The sequence below is a fragment of the Leguminivora glycinivorella genome, chromosome 7 (genome assembly GCF_023078275.1).
Source record: "Leguminivora glycinivorella isolate SPB_JAAS2020 chromosome 7, LegGlyc_1.1, whole genome shotgun sequence".
Taxonomy (NCBI): domain Eukaryota; kingdom Metazoa; phylum Arthropoda; class Insecta; order Lepidoptera; family Tortricidae; genus Leguminivora; species Leguminivora glycinivorella.
This window is the reverse complement of record NC_062977.1, coordinates 12733085-12760907: the sequence shown is the minus strand read 5'-3', so window position 1 is coordinate 12760907 and position 27823 is coordinate 12733085. Positions and strand designations below refer to the sequence as shown.

At 34.9% G+C, this 27823-nt stretch overlaps 1 pseudogene; it reads right to left on the bottom strand.

The window, feature by feature from the left end:
• Positions 1-544: 544 nt before the first annotated feature.
• LOC125228035 lies at positions 545-27011 on the bottom strand (annotated as a pseudogene).
• Positions 27012-27823: the final 812 nt, after the last annotated feature.

Here is a 27823-nt window from a genome sequence, read left to right as displayed (position 1 = left end):
TGTACGTTGAACGCTCATTTTCCTACATCGCGTTTTTCCTGATATAATGAGGTCGGTTTAGGAGCGTCCTTGCGATATGTCGCAAGTCGTAAACTATTGAAGTCGAATAGTCTTGATTTTATTTGGAAGTTGTCTAAAATAAAATTATATAATAAAATATTACTTGTTATGTGGGAAATTGAGTCTTGAGGGATTTAGTCAAATCTGTAGAGTTCTATGAATAACATTTTGATGATTCAACTATTGAAAGTTTGTAAGGAACCCTCGGTGAGCGAGTCCGACTCGCACTTGACCGGTTTTTTAATTAATTCCCGACCCCTCTTCACCCACTTGGTATATGCAATATGTGCGCGACCACTTTTTTATCAGGATTTTTCCAAATTTACGATTTTAGCCCCCTTACCATTTGGCGCCTAGAGCGGCCGCTCCACTCGCTCTACCCTTAATCCGGCCATGAATTATAACTACCAAGTTAGTAGGGTAAAATGCATTCACAAATTGATATGAGGATACATATTAACCATACGACAATGATAACACAACATAATATAAAACTGTTTTAATAATAATGTCTCATAAATACAAAAATACATAAACTTTCATGTACTTATATCTATTCCCAGTCCACTTACATAAAAACATGACAACAATTTATTAGTTTTTAGGTACTTGTACAAATACAACAATAACAAACATTACAAACTTTTTCAACAATATATTGACTATGTTTTCATACGTAGACCACTTAAATACTATTCCATTTGAAGTTATTACTTAGGTACTTATTATTTCTCTGCAAGGAATAACTGAAATAATATTTCAACAAAAAACACCTGATTTAAATCATATGATAGAGATATACTCAAATAAGTAAATCACTTTGTCCATATTCACAACCGATCTGAGCTGTAGGTAAATCACTTCAAATGGAAAAATAATTAACTCGACCATATTAAATATTTGTTCTGAAATATACATAACGAATACGGTAATTAAACTTCGGTAAATGAATAAATACATCTACGTTCAATCACTTTGTAATCGAAGGTCAACCGAACAATGTATTTAAAATAACCTAAGGTTACTGTTATAACCCACTTGTTGTCGCACGATCACGCAATAACGCTATACAAAGTCCTATACGAATGCTGGATACGTGAAACTTGACATCGTAGGTAACCGAAACATGAAAATTACTCCCCTCCCCACACTTCTATAGCAATACAATAGAGATGTAAAACAGTCAATATAGTAGTACGAGGGAGACGCCGATTTCTCTAGTAGCTTAAACAAACGTAATTAACAATCTTACATTTATTTAAATCTAGGTCAGTTACCTGTTTACCTGAATAGGTAACTAAAAAATGTCAACGCAAACATTACCTACTCATACATGTCTTTGATCCAGAGCCATTTATTATGTTGTGATAAGCAGAGATATCGTACTTTATAGAATTTTCGGTAAGAAAATCGGTCTCTCTGTAAAATACTTAATTCAAGTTGTATGTAATTAGAATTAATAGCTCTAATACGAAACCTTAACAGATAGATAATATTCCTTGAAATTGTTTCTATCAATTTCTTTAACTCAAATACGCTGCAATGAAAATCCTACAAAATTTAAATGTACGATGTCTGGTGATAAGTCATTGACGTCATTGTATAATGAGGAATGTTCTACATTTCTTTAACAAATATGTGTGCGTGAGGGGCGGCGAGTTTTGCCGAATATGTAAATTACCTAATGCTTCGCGGCAGTTCCAATCATCACTTTAAAATGTGGTACTAAAACATGATCAAACTTCTATCTTTAAGACTACTTGCGTAGGTCATGTAATGATACATTTTGTGCAAACTTGATCATAGGCTAGTTTCCTGTAAATAAGCTAAATTAGGAACAGCAGTGATGAGAAAAAAACAGTGAAGTAAACGGAAGAATAAAACTATAAACTCAGGTTTCCGCTTTTGTCATTAATGACTTGCGTTTTACCAGTCAAGGTGGGGTAATTTTATAGGAAATATGTATTTTCCTTAACAACTGCAATAGTTTCTATATAACTGCAAAATTAGCAACAGAGTTGAACCACACTCTGAATGCGGGAAGAACGACTGGAAATTATTGTTTTGATATCTCAACGTGTGTTGATTTAACTTTGAAACTAGCCTAGACTCGATAATAGTTGAATTAATTTACCTAACGTGTTATTTGTCGGTTTTAACTCCATACGTCCGCCGAATACTTTTTCATGGACTCCAACTTCTTGAGGAACTGCACGGCTTCGGGCTCGGTCTTACCGCCGTGCTGCTGGGTGGCCTTGAGCAGGATGTTGCGCACGTCCACCGCCATGTTCTTTGCGTCACTGTCAACCACAAGCGGCCATTAGTCTAGTCGCGCAACTCATTAACCTTGAACTTACTAAACCGGATATCTCATCAACTAACACTTCACTAAAGGGACCTTCCAATAGGCTATCGAATCTGCGGTTAGTTACAATTATATGTGAAATATGATTTCATTAAAGATACTAATAGTAAATAATTTATTGATAAAGTTAGAGTTGTAACCACGATATAATGTTATGTATTGTTGATTTCAGTTACAAAGGGCACAAAATAAACTACCTACTGACTAAAATTACTAATGAAAAAATATCTTAACCACAGATTTACTGCGACGAAATCTTAGAGCTTTTTGTGGCAGACAACAGACAGAAACTGAATTAAATAGAAGTAATACGCATTGCGGGTCAATTAGATAACCTATCTAATTGTTGATGCCCACTAAGCACGCAAGTTTTACAAAAGCAGGGAAACAAACAACTAATGTTTTTTCCTTGCCCCAGGGCCCAGTGTCTTTTTTATTAGTTACCTACAATTTATTTTTTGACGCTGAATTGGTGTATAGGTAGTTATAAAGTTCAAGTATGAAGTACTGTAATGAATCCAATTTATTCTCATTATTCCGTAATCTTGCACTTGAGTAACATAAAACCAATCTTAATAATTAATAAAAAATATATATTTAGATAAGTTATTTATAGTTGTGTCAACAAACTTCATTTGTGCGAAGTCATCAATTCAAAATATAAACAATTGTCTATATCATCTTACAAATTTAAATCGTTCGACCGATTCAGATTACCAACAAATTTTAATACTCAGTTTATAAATGCGTTTAGTTTTGCGAAGTACTTTTATTATAACTTTTACTATAAAGCGCGACTGAAGTCGCATTTCATTAATGTTTAATCATATTCTTAACAAACTGGGATTGAGGATTGAATGTATGAATTGACACGGCATGACATGACACGTTTTCGTGAATGCCAATATAAAACTGAGGAACATAGCAAAACCTAGATGTGCCACTTACCCGCAGATGTAGAAGTGTCCGTTCCGCTTGCCGATGACGTCCCAGATCTGTTCGAGGTGCTTCTCAAGCAGATGCGTGACGTACACCTTCTGCGGCTGGTCGCGCGAGAACGCCAGGTTCAGACTCACGTCACCGTTCTTGGCCCATTGTTCTAGCTCCTGTAATTGTTAAATATTATATGTGTAATTGGCAATGATCGGAACTATGGGAGTGGGGAAAACTTTAACAAAACCTTAGAGCTGACATAAATTTAAAATAAAACCAAGATTATAATTTTCAGATCAGTGTCAAATTCGATTATATACCAGAATCCAAAATTTCTAATACATTACTATAAGGATATTAATATCTTCATGGCTGTAAGTACTCTAAAATGTCCGCATAGCATATTTGTCATGTTAGTTCAGTCAATGTCAGTACATCTTGTACTGAGAATGACTGAAATAGCATGACACATTCTTACGTTTCGTAACAATACGAAGGCAAATCTTTACGCACTACATCTGTACTATGGTCTAATCCTAATAGGGCCCAGTTTGGCGTCTGAAGTGGAAGGTCAGATGGCAATCGCTATTGTTGTAAAAGATGTTTTAGCTTGTTGATAGGTAAAAAATAGAGTCACTTTTATTAAATTTTAAGTATTTTTAATTGAGGCGACGGTTGTATTTGTACACAAGCTTTTTGAAAAATACAATACGTACACCTAAAAAACTTTGCTTGCAAGCATATCATGAGCATATCCTGTGAGGAATGTGTCATATTGGTTTAAAATAGAGAAACCGCTAAAAATATCGAATTACCATTTGGGATCATCCACATATTACGTCACACCAAATTTCAGGTTTTTGGACCCCTCCCCCCCCTATGTCACGCTTTTTTGTATCCCTTTAACAGGGATTGTCACATTTAGTATGACCCCCCCCCCCTTACACTGTGACGTAATATATGGATGACGCCTTTGTACAAATGATATTCAGATTAATTGAACAAATGGTCCTAGTATGACGCTATTGCGTATATTATGTACACGCTAGAATCCAAAAATATGTTTTGTGGATACCGACGTATACCTTCATAGTATACGTAATCATCTAATCATTCATTTACGTAATATAGGCATTGAACATATGTTAATTTACATAATTTAAATAAGTTCATCCTCAAAAGCAACACTTGTTCCAATAGGTGATTCATTAAATCTGAATTTCAATGGTAAATAATAATTATTAGCGCTAATTAAGAGAAAAATCAAGCATTATATTACATGTGTATAAAATTTGGCAATTTAAATCATATAACTCATTATTATAATCATAAAGATAAAAACCGGCCAAGAGCGTGTCGGGCCACGCTCAGTGTAGGGTTCCGTAGTTTTCCGTATTTTTCTCAAAAAGTGCTGAACCTATCAAGTTCAAAACAATTTTCCTAGAAAGTATTTATAAAGTTCTACTTTTGTGATTTTTTTCATATTTTTTAAACATATGGTTCAAAAGTTAGAGGGGGGAGGACGCACTTTTTTTTACTTTAAGAGCGATTATTTCCGAAAATATTAATATTATCAAAAAACAATCTGAGTAAACCCTTATTCATTTTTAAATACCTATCCAACAATATATCACACGTCGGGGTTGGAATGAAAAAAAATATCAGCCCCCACTTTACATGTAGGGGGGGGTACCCTAATAAAACAATTTTTTCCATTTTTTATTTTTGCACTTCGTTGGCGTGATTGATATCCATATTGGTACCAAATTTCAGCATTCTAGTGCTAACGGTTACTGAGATTATCCGCGGACGGACGGACGGACGGACAGACAGACATGGCGAAACTATAAGGGTTCTTAGTTGACTACGGAACCCTAAAAACGTTTCCTGGTAGGTAAGACTACCTCAAAAACGTACAATATAATTTATCAAATTGATAATCTCCTGTTCATGAGATTTGGAAGTCTATAAGAATAAATAACATCATATTGATATTTCGACTTTTTATAGTATTTTATGCAACAGGCGTTTAAAGGAGATCAAAAAAGACGAGTGGCGTGGGTAACAATTTGAGGCGAAGCCGAAAATTGTTATTAAGACGCCACGAGTATTTTTTGACTCAGTTAAACACCGTTGCATACAATACTTTTTCTACGACCATGCACTTAGTTTTTAATACTTTTCTTGAATAACTTTCGTGAAATTCACACTGTTTCCTGTATTTTGACGCAAAGGTTTGCACTGTCAGCTCAGCTGCCCAAAGCCTTCCCGCGCACCCGCGCTGTGTCGTTATAAGGTGTTGCCATGGTTACAGAGCCAAACAATGCGTTTTCAGTTTTTTCGATACTGCGCGCATGCGCGGAAAGCCGGCGGACGCTGGCTTTGGGGAATATACTTTTATGTAGGGTTTTAAAGATCTATGCACGACCCTGTAAATGACGAATAACAGTTCGGGAGTAGAAAAAATCTTTTAACCCTTCGTCTGTGTTTTGATAAGGATCCTAACATAAGGCGTTGGACTTTAAATATTTGAATCAAAGTTAATTATTTTATGACAGAAACGTCAGAAACAGACAACGGGTTCCGCCTTGAATTTTTCACCGAGCTGTGATCGCGTCGCCGCCGATAGTATGAAGTTATACGAATATGAGCTGGATACTGTTCGTCCTATACATATTGCATATATCGGACTACGGCGGTCAAAGGGTTAATAGAATTAGAAATATAATATATGTGTATTTATTTACTTGACAAAACATGTATTTACGAATAATAACCTTTAACTAAATCAACTAATATACAAGTTCTTCCTCTATCTCCTGAAGACACTTATCGGAATCGTCTAAATTAGAAGCCTAGTAGCTTTAAAAACCCAAAACACAAAAGTTCTCAAATTGCAGGCATCTTTCTCTGTCAACATGTGTTCGTAGTAGGCCTTCACGAATGCATACCTCTTGGTAGATGTAGTCCTGGTCGCGATGCCTGCAGCCGAAGTAGAGTATGTTGTCGCCAACCTCCTTGCCGCTTTCGCGCGCGTGCGCACGCTCCTGCAGGAAGCCGCGGAACGGCGCCAGACCCGTGCCCGGGCCCACCATCATGATTGGAGTCTGGGTTTGCAGTGGCAGCCTGAAAAGATGAGCTCGTTATACTCTATTCTCATGTTCATTTTTAGATTTTCGATACTATTTAGTTGACAAAAAATGTAAATATATGCACATGTCAATATAAGACATCCCAAACTCTACCGCGTAATAAGTACGGACTTGGAAAGCCAGAAAAAACATTCATTTTGCGTTAACCCTCATACAATCTTGATTGAAGTGATTTTTTGCGCATTTACAGGAACGTACATATTACGTTACGTATTTCACCCACAGTAACATTTATTTTATTCCTAAATTTATAAATCTTCCAAATCGTATTAAGTATCTAAATGAGTTATTAGACTCAATTAATGCAGAATGGATCGTTAACGTCCCCAAACATCTACAGCCAGTCTAAGTTATGTACAATTAATTACCTGGTTATTCAGGCATACCTATATTGAAACTATCCAAAGGTCAAACTTAATCATGTTTTGCCATTAAATTGAACTTTGAATTTGCTAGCAGCTGATCATTAACATACACGACACGATAAAAACAATTACTTACATAACAGTTATCATTGTACTCATACCTACTAATTAAAAGTCACATGTAAGTCGCACTCGCACCGTCTCGGCCATTCAGTTAAAACTTCGTTGATACGTTAGTGCGTTTTCACATCATCCAATCCGATATCGGATGTCGGACCGATATCCCATACATTACAGGCGCCATCTTGGATTTTTTCCATTGAAATACTTCCGACATCCGATATCGGATCGGATAATGTGAAAACGGCCTTACCTATCAGTTTTAAGAGGAAGGGTGCCACTTCATCATACAAACATAGTACCCATATTCCTCTCTGGATATAGACATTCATCTTACATCATTGCATAGCTTGTATAGGTAGGTATTTTTAGGGTTCCGTACCAAAAAGGTACAAAAGGAACCCTTACGGTGCAGCTCTGTCCGTCTGTCTGTCACACTACTAAATATCTCGAGAACTATACCCCAATTGCTAATTCGAGTCCAAAAAAACTACGACAGATACGTCAATGTCACAGCTGTCAATGTCACTTATGTCACTGTCAAAATACTTTTCAGGTTTCGACAACCTTCTACATTCTTTATTTGGCACGTAAGAAATCCAAGAATACTTGATGATAAAATTGTGAAGAAAATTCGTTTTAGTTTTTTTGTTTTAATTCTCATACGTCAAATTAGTTCCACCGGTCGCCACTAATGATAAATGTTGGTAATTCGCATTATATTACGTGTATATGTGACAATCAACATCACCTTCATTCACGTTGCTGATAATAATAAAACTTAAACCAGACTGTATGCACTAAAGCTGCCCTATCTCAGTCAGGTGCAATTTTCGCCAATGTTTATTAAATTAGTCATTACCAATATTAGAATGTTATTGCTGAAGGGTAGCACCTGAACTGGCTCTCAGAATGGCGCGTGGCGAAGTCAAGGGCTCACGAAAGGTATTTCCTTAGCGTATTGAACGAGTGCCCAATGTATCTCTGAGACTCCTCAGGAGATTTGGAACCATAAATTGAAGAACATTACTCAAACTTACTTACATACTCTCTCTAAGGTAAAACAATAGATCATTACATGTGCCATTTTTTATCTAAAAGGTTCATAAGTGTCGGTTGTCAATAAAACGCTACTTGCATATTAACGTCTGTCTATCATATATCAGAGATGTAGTCTGTATATCTGCGTATCATACATAATAATAAATTCAAATACAGTTTGACAGACCATGGTGTCATGGCCGCTTCCAAAACAATGGCGGCCGTGGCAACCATAAAGCCCACTATACACTATTTCGCTGATTAGCTAATTGTAAAATATATGTATAAAAAATTGGTCACAATATCTATATCATCAATAGTTTGTTCTATACCGCAAAATATAGCACCAAATGTTATTGATACCTGAAGTGATACAAGCGCAATACTAACTTTACAACTAAAAATCACGAAAAAAAAGAAAAAAATCGAGCGTCCTAATATTTAAGTAAATAATAAAATACTATTAAATATATAAATCAAAGGATTGAAATAAATAATAAATAATTTATCTTGGCGTGTGTTTTTATAAAAAGGATTATACTATTTTACAAACATTTTATTGCAGTGGCAACATCGTAGTAGTTTTTTTGGACTCGAATTAGCAATTGGAGTATACTTATGCTATCGCTTTCAAATTTGGAATATTTATGAACATCGTGAAACTCTACAAATTGAAAGTATTATTTTTTTTAATTTATTAATATTAATTATAGAAAATGGCCAAAATGAAAGGGGGCAAACTGTAAATGTCAAGTTCCCTGGTCAAGTGTGGTATCGTTAGAAAGGGCCGTACATATCAAAACTATTTTTATAATTTTTTTGTTGATGAATAATCGTTTTTGAAGGAAAATGTAAAAAATACCCCCCCCCCCCTCTTATCTCCGAAGTTTACCAACGAAACTTTATATTTTTTTACCAAATATATATATAACAGGAAAAATAACATCGTACATGTATCTTGTAAACTTTTTTTTTATAAAAACCTTTTCAGATTTACATTTTCGATTTCACCACCCTTGCGGATGTTTATTGTACCTGTATTTTTTACAGCATAACAATAAAAATACCTGCTTTCAAATAGAGGAAAAATGGTTAAAATCGGTTCACGCAATAAATAATTATTATCCCATAAACATCATCTTCCATACCTTAAGCTCGCGCACATTACTTTACTTAATTTCCTACATTTATTATTCCTACAACGCTGATTTCCTACATTGCGTTTTTCCTGATATAAATTAAATCACTTTATTTCAACCAACTGGGATCATACAATTTAGGTACACACAATATAATGGGATCGGGTCAGGTCAGCGTCCTGACGACAATGTTGTAACGTAAAGTATTGAAGTCGAATTGTCTTGATTTTCTTTGGACGTTGTTCAATGATAAAATTTAATAAATATTACTATATTGGCCTACGCCTTTTCATACAAAATAAAAAAACTGGCCAAGTGCGACGATTTTATTTATTATTTATATAATTCTTCAGACTTGACTAAATCCCTCAAGACTCAACTTCCCGCATAACAAGTAAAATTTAATAAATATAATTATATACTCTCTTTTCAAAATGGAAAAAATACTATCACTATACGAAAAAACTTGATTGATTGTAAGGGTTTTTAAGACATTACTTCAAAAAAGCCAGGTCAGCAATTTATCATTTGTACTACCATTTACAACAAGGAATTCAGATGCTATGCGTTACATAAAAAATACCGTGTTATTGAAAAATCAAAACGTGTACCGATTTATTTTAAGTATTTATAATGTACGTTGTGTTTTTTACGACAAAATATTCATGATTCCTTTTATATTCTCTGATAAGATAAAGCCGCCGTAACGCGGATGGATCGACCACGATCGTGCAAGTTCAACACTATAAGTACAAATGATTATTTATTTTATTTAAAAACATTAATAAGCAAATTCACGTACGCAAATTGTGCATAACATTCTAAGAAAATATGCAGCATGTTTAAGTAATGTTGATGAAAATGAAGCCGTTCGATTAGTTACTTAATCTCTACTATTTCGTCTTTCTGTTAGTTGAACTTTCCAATGTTTTAAACATCGGTGGAGAACCGCCTGACAGAAATGTATACCGTTTACTCGCAATAACGTATCTTTTGTATTGTTGCTTCGACATTGCATAGAGAATAGAATTCAGCAACCGTTACTATAACCTAAATCCGTTTATTATATTTTAATGATGAGAAATATAATAATTACATTCTAATTCTTGTATTAGTCAAGGTCAAATCATACCTATTTGTTTAAATAGATTTCTGATATCAGAAAACGTGATAATGATATGAATAGATAATCGCGCCTCATTTCACTAGATACCTACAGCTAGCCATACTCGTATGTAAATTAAATAACTTAGATTTCTATATACCAAAATGTAATTTTACCAATATAATAACATACTGTCACTGCAATGTCACAATTTGGATTTCTTTTAACCCCTTTTTGCCAAGAGTGGCACTGAAACTTAGTAGTTCATGTGCTCTGCCTACCCCTTTATGGGATACAGGCGGATTATATGTATGTATGTATGTATGTATAATAACATAATTTTAAAAAATATGCAAATAAAATACAGGGACCGAATTAAGAGTTTTTTTACCTGAACTGCGACTTGCGGATGAAGACTGCACGCGCGGGTACTCGCCGTCCTTAGGTTTAGTGCTCGGCGAGCCACGTGGTGGCCACGCCCTTGTTCAGGCGGCCCGTCGGCGTCTTGTACTTCACCACCACAGCTGTGATGTGCACCGTCTCCGGGTAGTGCTATAGAACAAACATTAGTTAAATACAAATGCCACAGCTGGCCGCTTTACTCTATAGACGCTAGCAGGTTATGTGGTCGATCTGCGGCCCACCAGGCTTTTTAATAGAACAATTTACCTTGTTATCTAGAGCTAGACATCTAAACTCCTTACCTTTTACAAACAATTGAAATATTTCAGCTTCAGTTGATTAAGTTTAAATATGTGAGTGTGTTTAGTAAAACGTCTCACTTTGTCGGATTCCAATTAAGGTGAGATTTACTTGTATATTTATATGAATAAACTGACAAAGCGGCTTTATAGCAATCGACAAAGTGGGACGTTTTCCCGTGCACACTCACATATTAACATTATCTGTCATTAAATTATTCTAGCGTTTTTTTTTTCGGCAAAAGGCCATAATCGGGTTTCCATAGTCTTTGTGCAGATTGTTCAAAAACGCAATTCATGGCATCACTGTTTTGCGGTGGCAAAACACCCGCTAATAAGTATCGTTCGAGGTATAATCAAATAAAAATATTATAATCATTATACCGGTGATACTGCAGGTAACTAGGTGCAGCCAAAAATGACCTTGCCGATGCAACATAAATTACTTTGATATAATATGACATTGAAATGCAATTGTGCTCCAAATCGTACATACTAAAGTATTCGAAGATAAGTGGAAGTTGATTGCCTTTGCGCTGACCAAAGAATACAATAGATAATGCATTCTAATGATAGTTAATTACTTTTCATAGTGACTACTTATTAGGTATTTATTTAATCATACTGTGTGTGTATGTATAAAGATAGGGGAGTGACCGATAAATGTTAGGTATAGTGTTAATGTGATACAGATTTTGCGGCGTAGTTTTATCGTCTGTCTAATAGACAACTTGAATAACTTCTCAAAAATATATTGATTGAAATCGCAAACACCTAGTAATGGTACAGTATAATATAGAGTACTATGGTAATGGTGTAAGAAACTGTATAAGTGTATTTCCTTCACTTAATAAATACTTTTTCTTGGATGATAAACATATTTTACGTCATAAAAAATACAGTACTTTAAGGTTTTTTTTGAGAATAATTAATTACTATTCTTTTCTGATATTCATTATTTTATTGCTGTTATGGCCTTGGTTTACAATAGTACAAATTACGGCGGAAATGTTGTACCTATAATAGTAATTAATTAGTACCACTACTTAATTACTTTTCAGTACAGATGTTGTTTTTTTTACGCACTAGTGCGAGAAGTGGTTCATTATATGCCAGGTCGAAACTTCGAGGCTCATCTGTACTGAAAAAAACGTCGTACGATACACGTGCGAAAAAAGAAGTTCGAAACGAGTGGCGATAAAGTAAAACACGACCGAAGGGAGTGTTTTAAATCGACACGAGTTAATCGTAATGTACTATTTCAGTACAGATGGTGTTTTTTACGCACTAGTGCGAGAAGTGGTTCATTATATGCCAGGTCGAAACTTTGGATGGCCATGTAGTATCTCGGCTGGAGCCTCGGCAGCAGCTCGCAGAGGTGGTCCAGCGGCGGTTTGTGGTACTGACGTGATGTCCTCCAATAGTGCACGATGTTCCTCGCAAGAGTCTACCACGAACGACTGGTACAGGTCTTTGCCCTCCTGGGAGTTGGTTGCCATTAGCAACAGCTTCTTCTTGTCCAAGTGAAGCAGGTAGCTGTATTTAAATAAAGAACTAAACATGCTACCCTTTGACCTTACCCGGGACCCGGTGACGCTAACTGATGCGGGGTGCATGAAACGCACGCGCGCGGTGCATTGTAGGTAAAACCCGTAACGTCAGTTGTTGGTCTATTTTCCGTTAAACGTCTTGCCCGCACCAGGTGAGTTAGTGTACGGATTCATAGAGATAACTATTTGTAAAGAAAGATCGAAGCATCAGATAAGCAACACAGTAGAGATACTGATTAACATAAAAAACAACAGACCGTTTTGGTGTCTCCTAATATGTTGATTAGGTTATTTTAAGAAAAAACTGTTATTTTTGGTTATTTACCTCTTCATCCGAACACATATTCAGCCAGCTCTCTGTGAATGTGAGTCCTGGGCAGAGCGGCGATCTCGATGTAGTGAGACAGTGCGTCCTGTAGGAAGTGGGGCACGGGAAGGGATGCTTTTGCCGCTTTCTTGGTCAGTGTTGATGAGAGAGAATATCTCGTGCCAGCGTTGGCACCAGTTAATTTTCCTAATTGGTCAACTAAAGTTGTATCGTTGATGGGATATACAGCCACATGGCTCACCTGCAAAGGAAATGACATCAAGTAAAAATTGCAAATTAATAAAAAATATATTATTGAAAAACATCAATAAATTTAGTTGAAGGTGTTTTGGTTGGCGCTTGATGGTAGCATACTGCCATGGAGCCATTGATCGTAGGTTCAAATCTCATCCAAGGCACTGAATTTTTTGAATTTAATTTGTCTCTAAGCTTAAAAATCAATTAGTTATTGAGAAAATGAAAAAAACCGGCCAAGAGCGTGTCGGGCCACGCTCAGTGTAGGGTTCCGTAGTTTTCCGTATTTTTTCAAAAACTACTGAACCTATCAAGTTCAAAACAATTTTCCTAGAAAGTCTTTATAAAGTTCTACTTTTGTGATTTTTTTCATATTTTTTAAACATATGGTTCAAAAGTTAGAGGGGGGGGGGGGACGCACTTTTTTTCCTTTTTAGGAGCGATTATTTCCGAAAATATTAATATTATCAAAAACGATCTTAGTAAACCCTTATTCATTTTTAAATACCTATCCAACAATATATCACACGTTGGGGTTGGAATGAAAAAAATATCAGCCCCCACTTTACATGTAGGGGGGTACCCTAATAAAACATTTTTTTCCATTTTTTATTTTTGCACTTTGTTGGCGTGATTGATATACATATTGGTACCAAATTTCAGCTTTGGTCGCTCGTTAAGTACCTACACGATAGCCGTTCCGCCGGCGTAACATGAAGCGGAGGTTGCGCGAAACGCCCGTTCGTGTAGTCGCGCGGCACGTATTGCTTTTCTGAGTATTACGTAGTAATTTATTTATTAGTACTAGTGATCTTTGACATAAGGCAAAGTCAGACCAAGCTCCTGTTTAAGATCAAGTTGCGCAGACATCTTTTAGAAAAGTCTCATAACTAAGAGTCGTAATAATTATAAAGCGCAGATATATATATTATATTTATGTATATATAATGTTACGTATGTATATTATTTATGTATTTGTAAGTAGGTATCTATATTATTTTAAGTATGTATATTTTTTTTTAATATATATGAATAGTAAGCGTTGTATGATATATATAATCATTTATGGTTATTTAGTAGGTATTCCATTTCTCGTCATTGCGACATTTCCTGCAACTCTATTAAGCTCTTATAGATCTCTGTTTGGCCCAAAGGTTAGCTGGTAGAGAATGCCTTCTGGCATTAAGTTCGCCTTTTGTACATTTTTTTTTATGTGTGCAATAAAGCTTAAATAAATAAATAAATAAATAAATCTTTTTGTTTCTGTTTTATAATATAGGTAATTGTGGATATTAGTGAAAACATACATACGTATAATCAATTAATCACGCCTATATTCCTTGGTGGGGTAGACACAGAGCTTGCATTGATATGAATACAAAGTACGTTCACGTATATGTATAGAAATAGGTACTTATTAATTTGAATAAAAATATATGTACTTGTACGTAAAAAATAACTGAATAAACAATGTGCATATTACTTCCAAGCTTCACACATATAAATACAAAGAATACCTATGATTAAAATACGTTGCGTATTATTCTGATTCTTACTTTGCAAATTGCAATAAGTTAATTCTATTATATATATTAGGATCTATATATTTACCTATGCTAAGAAATTGTCAATGGAAAGTCAAGAGTCGTGGAATGTATTGGATATCATACATTTCACGACTCTTCTTGACTTTCCGAACAGATTCTATTTATAAATATTTACCTATGCACGTGACTGTACTTAAAATAGGTACACATTACATTACAGCGCATGGTGCATGCCATAGGTGATGTATACCTACCTACCTAAAGTTTAGGGAAGGTAAAAAAGTAAATGACCATTTTATAAAAGTAAATCATAAAATATTTTTGCATTTTATTTCATTGGGCCGACCGATCGGCGCGGCGACCTCTAACGCATTATCACACCGGCCGCAGTGGTCGCGCGTTGTGCGCTTGAAACGCTCCGTTGAGTCAAAGCCGTTAAGTTCATTTTTCTTCGACCGCTAGTTAAGTTTAGGTAAATAAAGCGTAGGTATTTGTCGTTTGTGGGGAAGTGAAGTATCTGTTACGTTAGTAACTTATTATTAATCTGTGTTTCTAGTGCTAACGGTTACTGAGACTATCCGCGGACGGACGGACGGACGGACGGACGGACAGACAGACAGACATGGCGAACTATAAGGGTTCCTAGTTGACTACGGAACCCTAAAAAGGCAATAAACACAGTTTCACAACAAAATATACAATTACTTTGACCTATTACAAATACTTTTGCTATGTGTAATTATAATAATAGTTAAAAAAAGATCTAGAATAATGTATAAATCGGACTTTCACTGTGTTTACCAACAAAAGTAAAGAATTCAATAATAATGAGTAATGGATGAATACCTGTTTCATATCGTATTTTGTGAGTCAGAAATGTCTAGCTCGACATGCAGACATTGACCTCGTCGCCGCCCTTGTGCAACTCCCTGTTCACTTTGATTTGAGCCAAGAATGGGTTCTTGGCGTCATAAGGACTGAAAAATTTATCACATAATTCTGTCTACACTAAATTTAATACAAGTAACATAAAGAGTTTTGTAAATGTGTTTGTCTAACCTAGGCATGAAAACAGCCTCAAGCAGCAATAAAGACTGTGCCATAAAATTAACAATAATAAATGTAAATAAAACTAAGTAAACTCATAAGTACAAGATAAAGCAGCTTTACATGTTTCTGTATACAGTGTGTAAGCCTTATACTGGCGATAAATTAAACCAGACATAGGATTCTATTAGTGTTATCATTAATTAAGGGGTATCTTTTGAGTTAACATTCATTTTTGCCCTATAATTATTTTGAAATTTTTCTCAGCAGCAATGTACTATAAACATGGTTGCAATGACAGTCAATGCCAACTGTTAACAAATGTTCAATGTGAATGTTTGGACTACATTGTGGTACAATTATTTTGCATGTTTAAAAATTTACTTCAATTTTAAGTAAATTTTTTCTGTCCCATATACTTCACCACCTTTACTAGATTCATCTGTATTAGCTTTACACACTGTATAAAGATTAGTATCCATTAACAAGTAAAAAAAACTGGTCTGAACTTATTATAATACATTTATTTTTAGTTCATTGTTATCTAATATGTTAATATTAAATATACATTATTATGATACTTTTTGAAAGTTCGTGTAAATTTGTAATATGTATTTTAAATACTTACGGCCTCTGCACTTGAAGGGGGAATGTAACCTGGCTATTTCCACCAGTGAAGACATGGCCTGTTGGAGAGTAGAGGTCCTCAGGGGCATGCGTCACCAGACGGAACTGGCGAACCAGCTCCTCCTCGCCTGTGCTCTCGATGTTGAACATTTCACAGACCGCTGGCCAGAACTTGTCTTTCCATGTGATAAAATCATCTTCAATGCTACAATAAGAATGCTTATAATAACAATAATATAATAAATCATTTATTTAAGACCAACGCGTGATCATCAGTGTTAGTAATATAACAACTTTATGTTAATAACTGGTAAAACACATTTGCTATGTGACAATCACTTTATAATGTAAATTAACCATTATCATATTTAAAAATAATATAAATGTATGATATGACCCGGTCCCAAAGTGACGATCTTGTAATGTAGTTTTATACCATTGGGAAACGGACATGTAAAAACAAAACACACAGTTTCCTGAATGTAATTTCTTTTGTTGTATTACTTACTTAGTATCGTCATCTCCCCAAACCTACTTCATAGACTCGGGTGCCACCCAATTCTTCCAACCTCTTAAATCTAAGTAAATAAATAGCTACTGCATTGTAATGCTCATAGGTCTTGTTGCCCAGACCAAACACCTAAAACAATATACAAACATAAAGAACATGTGCAACATATTAATGGAATTTAATTTAACTATATTGGAACTTTTTATTCATAGTCGAAGATTCTACTTTAAAACAATTGTTTCAGAAATCAAATAATTGTAATTAGAAGTTAAAGGTTAAGTATGTAATTATTCCTCCCCATTATGTTACTCCATTTTGTTCAAAAATCATTATACAAAGTGATCCAGGTACAATGAGTTACATCTCTGTTTACGACACTAAGTGTTCCAAAAAGGTTAAAATATTATTTTTTTTTAAATACATTTCTGCACTTCTCACGGCTATCAGATGTTGATTTAGAGAAAAAATGCTATTTGAATTTATTTATTGTTTCATGTATAAAAACATAGTCATAAACTAGAAGAACCCTAAAATACCATAATAACTTAACTATTTAACTAATTTAAACAAATACATAAGTAGATAAATACAGTACCAAGAGCGTAATAATCAATTTTTAATTCTATGAACTATAACAGTTCTGGTATTGACCTCTAAGAGGTTATACTATAAGCCCTTCAACATTGACGTAATGTTGACCTTGTTATACGTTTCTGTAGAGAAATTACCGAACATATAACATACCATATATCGCAATTTGAGCCACGGTGAAAACTACGCCTTTTACATACAATTTTTCTAAAAAATAAGGGTAAAGTCCGCACCACAACACTCATCATTTAGATATATTAAACTATAAGTTATTATAATATGAACGACACTTCATATAATGAAAAGTCTGAAAATACTCTGTGCAGTAAATAAGTTTTAATACTTTTTAGCAAAACCACATTTAATTCATAAAAAAGCTAATATTTTAGTTTAAATTGCTAATGTGATTCAAGGATTTCAACACTGAATATCGGATCCGCCTGACGTTGACAGACGTCAGCCGTTCGTTATGTCAATGTCCGTGTACGTTCGTAAACAAACTCGATTAGTGATTTCTATTGGAATATGTAACGAGGAGTGAGTCTTTTTCCCTTTCAGTACAAAACGAAGATTATATTATATTTTATATAATATTTACGACTGTAAAATTGTAATAAATAAAAACCCTTTATTTTCAGAAATTGTATGTTCAAACCTTTTTGTTTTAGAACGTTCATTGAAGGTTTTAATTTTTGACCATATTTCTTATTTTCTGTCTATAATGTCTATAGTGTACTTCAGAATCATTTCAAATATATTGTTTGTAAGATTTTTTGTATTCAAATTCTGAACGAAACATAAAGATTTTTAGGTGTGTCTTATTTTAAGAATATAGTGTAATTCTATTTTATAAAGTAAGAAATGTATGTATGTTGTAGGCATTTGGTTCATTTCGAATTTGATTGCAGCGTTTAGCAACAGGTAAGATAATACTGTGTACTTAAATAAGAGCTAACGTAATAAAGTGGTATAGCAACGAAGTACGTTCCAGGTCACAAACATCTTTATGCAAGCGAAATATCAAGAACATATACTTAGTATAATAATATGTTTAATGTTACTTGTGTAAAGAAGTTAGTGAACACCCACTGTACATTAGAAAGCTAAAATTCAACATGAGTATTTATTCATTTTCCGTATTTGCTGGCATTGTATTTGTCTTATCTGTTTAAGTTACTTCTATATGTCAACATTTTATAGTAATGAAGTAGATAACATAAACAGGTATTTAATGCAAATCTTCTTACTCTAGTTAAATGTGGTACAAGTCTTCAAGTTGTGTATAAAGCTCGTGCCCTTTTTTGAATTGCACTGGGACTTTTATATTATAAGTACGGAAAAACTACGAACATGTATAAATTGCATTTTGTACCTAACTGTTTCACTACCTAGTGCCAAGCTGGCGGCTCACTCCGCGATTCTATCGCCGCGCTACAAGTGAAGATGTCATGGCCGCGAGTCGCGGCCCGTTCATTGGCGACGCACTCTCGCGCGGCGCAATAAAATTCCAATGATGGCTGCCGCGTGCGGTCCGTTTGTTAATGTAGGTAAGAATTTAGAATGGCGGCATTTTGTGAACATCAAAGGAGTGAGCGTTCTGTACTTGTACTATTATATATTCTGTGCGCAGTGCAAACAATTGTAGAGAAAACTAAGACTTAAAAACAAGTACCTGGTAAGGTACTTTATATGGTAATCTCGAAGATACCATATGTACACTTAAAACACAAAATTCTTGGTGACTGCCATTTATTAAATGAGAATTTTGTTAAATACTAGATGTTGAATGAAGAAGTAGAGTATGTGTATTTGCATTAAACATAAAAAAATGCAAGTCAACGACAAACATAAATAGTTTCTGACGGGCACTTTCGGAAGGTCGGGGTGGTGTAGTGGCTTAAGCAGTCGCTGATAGCTGGAGACCCGGGTTAGATACCCGCTTCCGCCACCAGTGGGCTTGATTGCGTTTTCTTTAGTGTATGGTAATTTATATATAGTAGTGTTACATTAGTAAAAAACAAATGTAAAATATTTAATTATATCATTTGATTTGTTCCCCACGCTGAACAAAGATGAAGTTTAATCCTGTTTGAGAACTTTAGTTATCCTTTAAGATATGCTCTTTAGGCCGGGCAACAGACAGTCTTAAATTTCATTATCTTAAAAAATCATAATCTTATGAAATTGTAGATCGAATGCACGGATTCCCATACAATTTCGCAACTGTCCACACACGGCTAAGTCTTATTTTTTTAAGATTATGATTTTTTCAGATTGATCTGACAGATTGCGAATAATTTAAATTTTAAGAATGTGTGTGGTAAAAGGTCAATCTTATTTTATAAGATGGATATGCGATTTTTTAAGATTATGAAATTTAAGATCGTTCTGTTGCCGCGCCTTATAGTTTCCATTAGATAGTCTTAAAATTCATAATCTTAAAAAAATTGTATGCAAATTGACACTGACAGATCTGTCAGTGTCTTGTCAGTGTCAGTTTGAACTGTCAGATTACATACAATTTTTTTTTAAGATTATGAATTTTTAAGACTAAGTCTGTGGGAAGCCTTAGTCTGGATGTAGTGTAGTGTGTAGTACTTGCAAATTGGTATACACCCTGTTTTTATTGAATTCCGTTAACTTTATAAAGGTTCTTTAGATCAGATACAATTAATTTCTCTAAGAAACAAGCGTCTTAACTTTTACGGTTAACGAATTATTAAAAAATTAAGATAATTACTGAACACGTGTGTGATAGCCTTTACCAATTCCTAATGTTATTTGTTTTGACATGTAACGTCAATCAGTTGACACTTAACTCGAATGTAATTCTTAAGGGCCTCATCACACTAATAAATTCATTTATTATGTATGGAAAACGAAAATTTTTTTTTGCGAATTTAACTAAAAGTGATATACAGAATACCCTTACCCTGCCGGTGGTCTGATAATGAACCTAACTGACGTGTCTGAATTTAAATGGGTTAGAAAACAAAAAAACACGGTGTATATTAAAAAGTTACATACAACTAAATGTAACTTGTTATATTAATTATTGTATTCCTACAGTTATATCATAAATCTAATAGTTACACTGTTTTCAAAAACTTACTGCATAATTTAATCCAGTTAGGTCAGGTCTCCATTCTTTAGCTTTTCTCATAAAACTCCATAGCATTGTCTGTTGGGTCTCCTTCACCATAAGTCGCCATACAAAACACAGCCAAAGAATAAATAGGTATTTCCTGAGTTTAGTCAACTCCTTCCTAAAAAATATCTTCGATGATTAGACATCCTTAAATTAAATTTAGTTTTTAAACATCAGAACCTTTGATTCCAAATTCATGCAGGGTTTCCTGACTGAGCTTATTACATCTAATGTAGGTAAGCGTTCTCTGGACTCATGTATCCTTTATCTTTATAATATTCTATTCTTGCTATAATTAAAATGTTTATCAGTAGTTGCATTAACATACCATATCACATTCTTCTGGGTCAGCGACCATTCCTTTCATCTTATAATCGGATGCCCTTCTTTGGCCAGACGACCAAGCGAATTCCTCGCCAGTGCCTGTTTGAGATCCATAAAATACTACTAAGCTTCTTCCTGACGCTTGTAATTTCTTTATGAAAGAATTCTCTGTTATTTGGATTGTACCAGCTCGGCCTGTAAAAATAATGTGTTAAATTTTAACTTATGATTAGCAGAAACGTCTGCAATCGATGCCACTAGGCTTAGAATAAATTTCTTAAAAGTGGAAAATCTTCGCCTTGGGTGAAACCTCTGAACTCCAGAGGCCGTGAGTTCAAGTCTCACCCAAGGCAAGAGATATTTTCCACTTTTTAAATAATGTGTTACGTCATTTTTAGTTTTCTACTTGTAGACTAGACTATTTAAATACTACCTACCTATTTATAATTTTATAAAATTATAGATACATTCAGAAGGAGAAATAGGTATACCTATAATATTTTTGAGACATTTAAATATACTGACATTAATTTCAAATATTAAGTAATAATTGATATCAAAATACATTTTAGAAACAAAAATGTAATTACATAATTAATTAGTATTTACAGCCACTCAAACTCCCGTTGCATCACACTAGGCTCGAAAGTGCATCTTTTTAAACCTACCTATTTATAATTTTATAAAAATTATAGATACATTCAGTAAGGAGAAATAGGTAATACCTATAAATATTTTTGAGACATTTAAATATACTGACATTAATTAAATATTAAGTAATAATTGATATCAAAATACATTTTAGAAACAAAATGTAATTACATAATTAATTAGTATTTACAGCCACTCAAACCCCAAGTTGCATCACACTAGGCCGAAAGTGCATCTTTTTAAATTGAAATACGAACCTACTCATGTGAACGCCCTATATGAATAAGTTGTTGACCCCAGAAACTGAACGAAAAAACATACCTACCTACCTATAAAAGAATACTGCAACCGATCAACTCGGGCGAAATTTATGCAAAGAGTTCACTCTTGAGTGTAGCAATGCAACATGTAATTCCATTATAACATTTATAACACAAACAAAAACAAGTACTCGTGCTGGATTGCCCATAATTTAAGTGCACCTCATACGTTCGATTAAAATAAATAAAATACTCTTTATTGGTAAAATAAAACAGCTGATTAAAGTTGAAATTAAGTATAATATAGGTACTTTATTATATTTCTATTAAGTACAGTTATCTTTGTTTATTTTTTCTTTTGTGGATAATATAACTGAATATTAACAATTATAATAAACATCAGATGGGTATTTATGGGGGCTTTCTCTGATCGAAAGGGGATAATTTCATAAAAAATCCATCATCTCCGTCTTAAGAGGCCATTCATTATAAGATTTATTTTTATTAGATTATCATCGTTTTAATTTCTTTTTATCTATCTATATTTTATTTGTACAAATTACGCCAACAATTTTAACAGGTAAGCCAAATGCATGTGAATACCTGCAAAGACGGGTAATAAGTAAATAAGTACCTCTAATGACATTGTCCCAATCGACCAGCATCTTTATTGTCACAATACCCCTTGATAAATAATATTTACTTGATAACTATCCACTTTGCTTTGTTCTCATTGATGTCCTTCAATCTCGAATGCTACGAGCAGTACCACGACGCGACGTTTATTATAGCAAAGATAGGTAAAGAATTAAGACTGGCGTTTTATAGTTAGCGCTACCTTGCGTTTCTTAGCATGGTCTTGAAATGAGAGAATGACTCAACTAACTGCGAATTCTGAATCTCTAACATTTTGAAATGTAGTTTTGATTAAAATAGTCATTAAACCTATAAAACTGTAGACCTTGTTAATGTAACGCCACCATCTACAACCCAGGACAACAATATTAATAACATATCATCTCTGTGATTGGAGCCCGCCAGCCTCGCCAGGTGTACAAGAACAGCGATGTCATCTTGTAATTCTTATAGGTAGTACATATAGTATAGTAATTACGCACTAAAATGAGTATGCAGTTGTTTAAACCGGGAAGTCGATGCCTAACTGGCGGCGTCAAGGTTATTGGTTTCATTGATAAATAATGATTTGCAGTTAAATTAGTGATTAGGACGTAATATTTGTCATGATTATCTGTAATTATAATTGGTTAGGTATGTACTTACTAGTTTCGTTTACTGATTAATTTCATAACCAGTCAATAAAAAACATGTATAATTTTCCAGTAAAACGGGCTTACTTACATTCTGATGAATAAAGCCAAAGCGTCCACTAAGGTAATCGAGCCGCGTCGAATCGAATCCTCGTACATTTTGAATGAGATTCGACGCGGTCTACAATTCCGCCTTAAAGGACGCAATCTCTTGAAGAAATGCAGGCTCTGACTCGGCATGAACCTAGGGGGCGCCAGGCTTTAAGTAACTTCCACGATTTATGAAGTCTGTTGAATATACATAATAGGGCTACTTGACCTCTTTTTTAATGTCTATTTTATATTACTTATTACAGTCCAATTAACCGAAAAAATTTCTCACCATATTTTATTACGACTTGAAAAACCACAAAAAACATAAAAGTTTACTTTAACTTAATTAGGCAAAAACATCATTAGCCATGTTAATCTACAGATCTGCGCATGACGTAAATCGAATTGAGTACAAAAATTTCTGACATTTACGTTATGAGGCATAAAGTTCATCATGTCAGTGATTGACTCGGCATTAAGTTAAGTTAGGTTCTAAAGCCGTCACTACACGTCTCGATGTGCTGTTTTTGGTACGCCAAAGTTAAAATAAATATTACACATACATTTTTAATCGAAAATACGTAGCCACCATACACTTTTAATACCTAAAATCTTATAAAAATTGGATCCCTATGTCCAAATACTACAGGAAACAATCATTTCTTGTGCCAAATTCCGATAAGAGTCTAGTAGCCTATACATAGTATCTTGTGAAAAATATATTTAAGGGCCCCTACATTTTAATATTAAAGGATAAATATGTAAAAATATAAAAACAGTTACGTTCGCACTTTTTTTCGGCTGTATGATGATACCTAATCAATTTTGTAACAAGCTGAAACGTGTCCGCTAATACATACAAAGTTTATCATGTTTTTCGCGGCTAAAAGGAAAAATCCGCCTAGACTGCAGCTGATGCGGGTTCGATCCTGCCGGAAGCGTAAGCATTTTCGCCTTTAATATAAAAAAATGATGATAATGCTTGAAATTTGTGTAATGCCTAGCGGTTGGCAAAGATGTTTTATATGAGGAATAATATTTGTATTGTTATAGGTTCGTACACCTCATGTAGTTTATTGGGCGTGTTTATAACTGTTATTACTCAGCATGTTAGCAAAAACTGGCCAAGAGCGTGTCGGGCCACGCTCAGTGTAGGGTTCCGTAGTTTTCCGTATTTTTCTCAAAAAACTACTGAACCTATCAAGTTCAAAACAATTTTCCTAGAAAGTCTTTATAAAGTTCTACTTTTTGTGATTTTTTTCATATTTTTTAAACATATGGTTCAAAAGTTAGAGGGGGGGGACGCACTTTTTTTCCTTTAGGAGCGATTATTTCCGAAAATATTAATATTATCAAAAAACGATCTTAGTAAACCCTTATTCATTTTTAAATACCTATCCAACAATATATCACACGTTGGGGTTGGAATGAAAAATATCAGCCCCCACTTTACATGTAGGGGGTACCCTAATAAAACATTTTTTTCCATTTTTTATTTTTTGCACTTTGTTGGCGTGATTGATATACATATTGGTACCAAATTTCAGCTTTCTAGTGCTAACGGTTACTGAGATTATCCGCGGACGGACGGACGGACGGACGGACGGACAGACAGACATGGCGAAACTATAAGGGTTCCTAGTTGACTACGGAACCCTAAAAAGACAATGAAGCTAGGAACATACTACGCGGACGTCCATCGTAAAGGGGCTGCCATCTCGAATTTCGCCAAACCCGGACAAAGATTCAAAAAACCCGGACATTTGGCGGTAAATCGTATTTTTTCCCGGACGAGTCCAACAAGATTTTTAAAAGCCATAAAAACAGGACCTTTAATTTTCATCCGTTTATTTTTTAATTTTCTCATAATGTGTACTCTGCAATAAACAAAAACAAACAATTTTTCTTACAGAAAAATAAATTTGTCTGTTTTTATTGTTCCGTATTACAAAGATACAAAAGGAACCCCTATGGTGCGACTATGCCCGTCTGTCTGTTCGTCTATCACATTACTAAATATCTCGAGAACTACTTATGCTACCAATTTGGAAATTTGGAACAGTTATGAGCATTGTTAACCGCTATAAATCGAAAGTATTCCTTTATTTTGTTTATCAATATAATTATATAAAATGGCCAAATTAAAAGGGGGCAAAACTGTAAATTTCAAGTTACGAAGTTACTAATTCAAGTAAGGTTTCAAGCTAGAAAGAGCTCAAATTAGAAAAATCAAAACTGTTTCTAATTTTTGCGAGAAAAAAAAAAAAAATAATTTTGTTAAAAAGAAATACCGCCCCCTTATCTCCGAAGGTCACTAACGAAAAATTGTGAAAATTTTACGAAACATTGGCTTTATGCTAAATATTACAGGAAAAATAAAGCATTCTGTATCTTTGAAACCTTTTTTTTAATTGTCAATTTTTTTTTATTTCAACTCTCAATCTTACCACCCTTGACATATTATACATCCATATTTTATTTCAAACACGAGATTCTACCTAAAAACATTATTTTTCAAACCTACGAGTCCGAGTCACCATTGGCCGGTTTTTTGGCTTCAAAACAGACCAGTCAACTTAAATTCGCCGATAAATACTTAAATTCAGTGAGGTGCTTCCTTAGTGTGCGTCCGGGTTTTCCCCGGACACTTTTTGACTCCCCGCCCGGACGGTTCACTGACGGCTGTCCAAACCAGGACAAATCCGGGGAAACCCGGACGGATGGCAGCCCCAATCGTAAATCGACCGCGGACGGGAACCTGGACAATGAAATTACACATAACCGTGCAAACTATCGGTCGACGGACGTGGACGTGGCCTTGAGCGCATGGACGTCCGATCGAAATCTGGCTCACTGGATGTTTTGTTCCGTGCACACTGATCGGTCGCGGGTCGATTTACGACGGACGTCCGCGTAGTATGTTCAGCTAGCATTTTACTGCGAAATAAGTTTCTGCGCAACATTTTTTTTTTTTCTATAATCCTTTTTAGTCTTTAGTACATCCGTCTTTATCTTTTAATTAATTTAGAAGGTATGATTTAGAAAATCATGTGTGAATGAGTAAACACATTTTATTTACATATTTGTTTGTTTGCTGCATAATAAACGCCCGAAACTACAAAAAAAAATGAAATCAAATACATATTAAAATTACGAACCTAATACACCTGGTAGTAGTGTGTACTGCGAGTACAGTCGCCCACGATGTTCACATAAAATATCTGTTATTGATAATCTTTATTCTATTATCAAGACGTTTGGGTGAATGTGCAGATTTTTTAACACCTTGTCTGACCACTTCTAAATCTGATAAACACTGCTCGTCTAGGGTACGCAATACGCATCGATAAATCTAGACCTTGGATATTATAAGCACACTTACGTCCTATTGACTGTCGATAGTATCCGTACAAAACTAGTAACAATATTAATTTTATGTATCATCACAACAGATACATAGGCAGTCACTCCAACTTTATCTGGTCACTTCGCTTAATATAGGACTTTAATCGCCTAAGTAACTGAGTAAGCAATTACACAAAGTAAACAACTTCATGTTGTATTATTGAAACATCTATAAAATATTATGGGGCAATTGGGCATACCCGTCCCCGCCGGTTAAACAGGCAAAATAGTTATGAAAAGACGCAACAAGCTAACTTAACTGTAAGGAATATTTGTTGAGAAGTATTTCATCTTTCTTGTTGTCCTTTCTAGAGGTCCACAACCACCAGGTTGCACCTCCCAATAAGAAAACTAACATTATAATATCGAATGTGCTAAATAGTGATCCGCCAACAAATACGCTCAGTGGCTGCATCCTTTAAAACGTCCTGCGAATTTTCCGACATTTTGTAGGTTATGTGAGTTCGCACAAAGTTAAGCTTTTCAGTCGTCGTAATCACTTAGACGCGAGGACACAAGGTCACTCTTTAGCGGTTAGTTTTTAAGAGTACTTTACGCGAGGACTTATTGTTAGTCCTATTGGCGCGACTCTTCGCCACTACTTCCAAAAGTACACCGACAGAGATGTTGAAATCTACGTCTCATGACTTAGCAAGAGCGAGCGAGACGCCTATCAATTCGATATATCTACTTCACTCTACGGGCTCAAGTGATGTCGACAGCAAAATGACGTAACACTACCGGATGGACCTGGCAGGGTCTGCCTCTCAACAAGTCGTCTACGTGGGGCGATGTGATCGAGGCAATTCTGACATTTCTGAATACACACTTGAAAGTGTATACGTGTGTGAGCACAGTGCGCCTGCAAACGTATCGCTCCACGTGCCGCGATCATTGAACGGTCGACGCATCTAATAGACGCCAGCCCCTTTAGCACAACTTGCCTAGTCGCGCGCGAGTCCATACTTGAACCTCGCGCTTTATGTATGGACTCGCGCGCGACAAGGCAGCAAAAGCAAAAGCGGGTCAGGACATCCTGATCGCCTCTACTGCATTTTGCAGCAACTTTTTTTCGCTTTACAATTTATTTATAATTATAGTCATAATTGTTATTATGGAGAATTTTTGGCCAAAAGCTGCACTTTTGGATGGAAGCAAGCCGCTTTTGGTATGGCGATAGTATACATCATAGTAAACGATTTTTTCCGAGGATATCGAAATTTCATCCCTTAGGTGTTGGAGCGTAGCGAGGTATTTT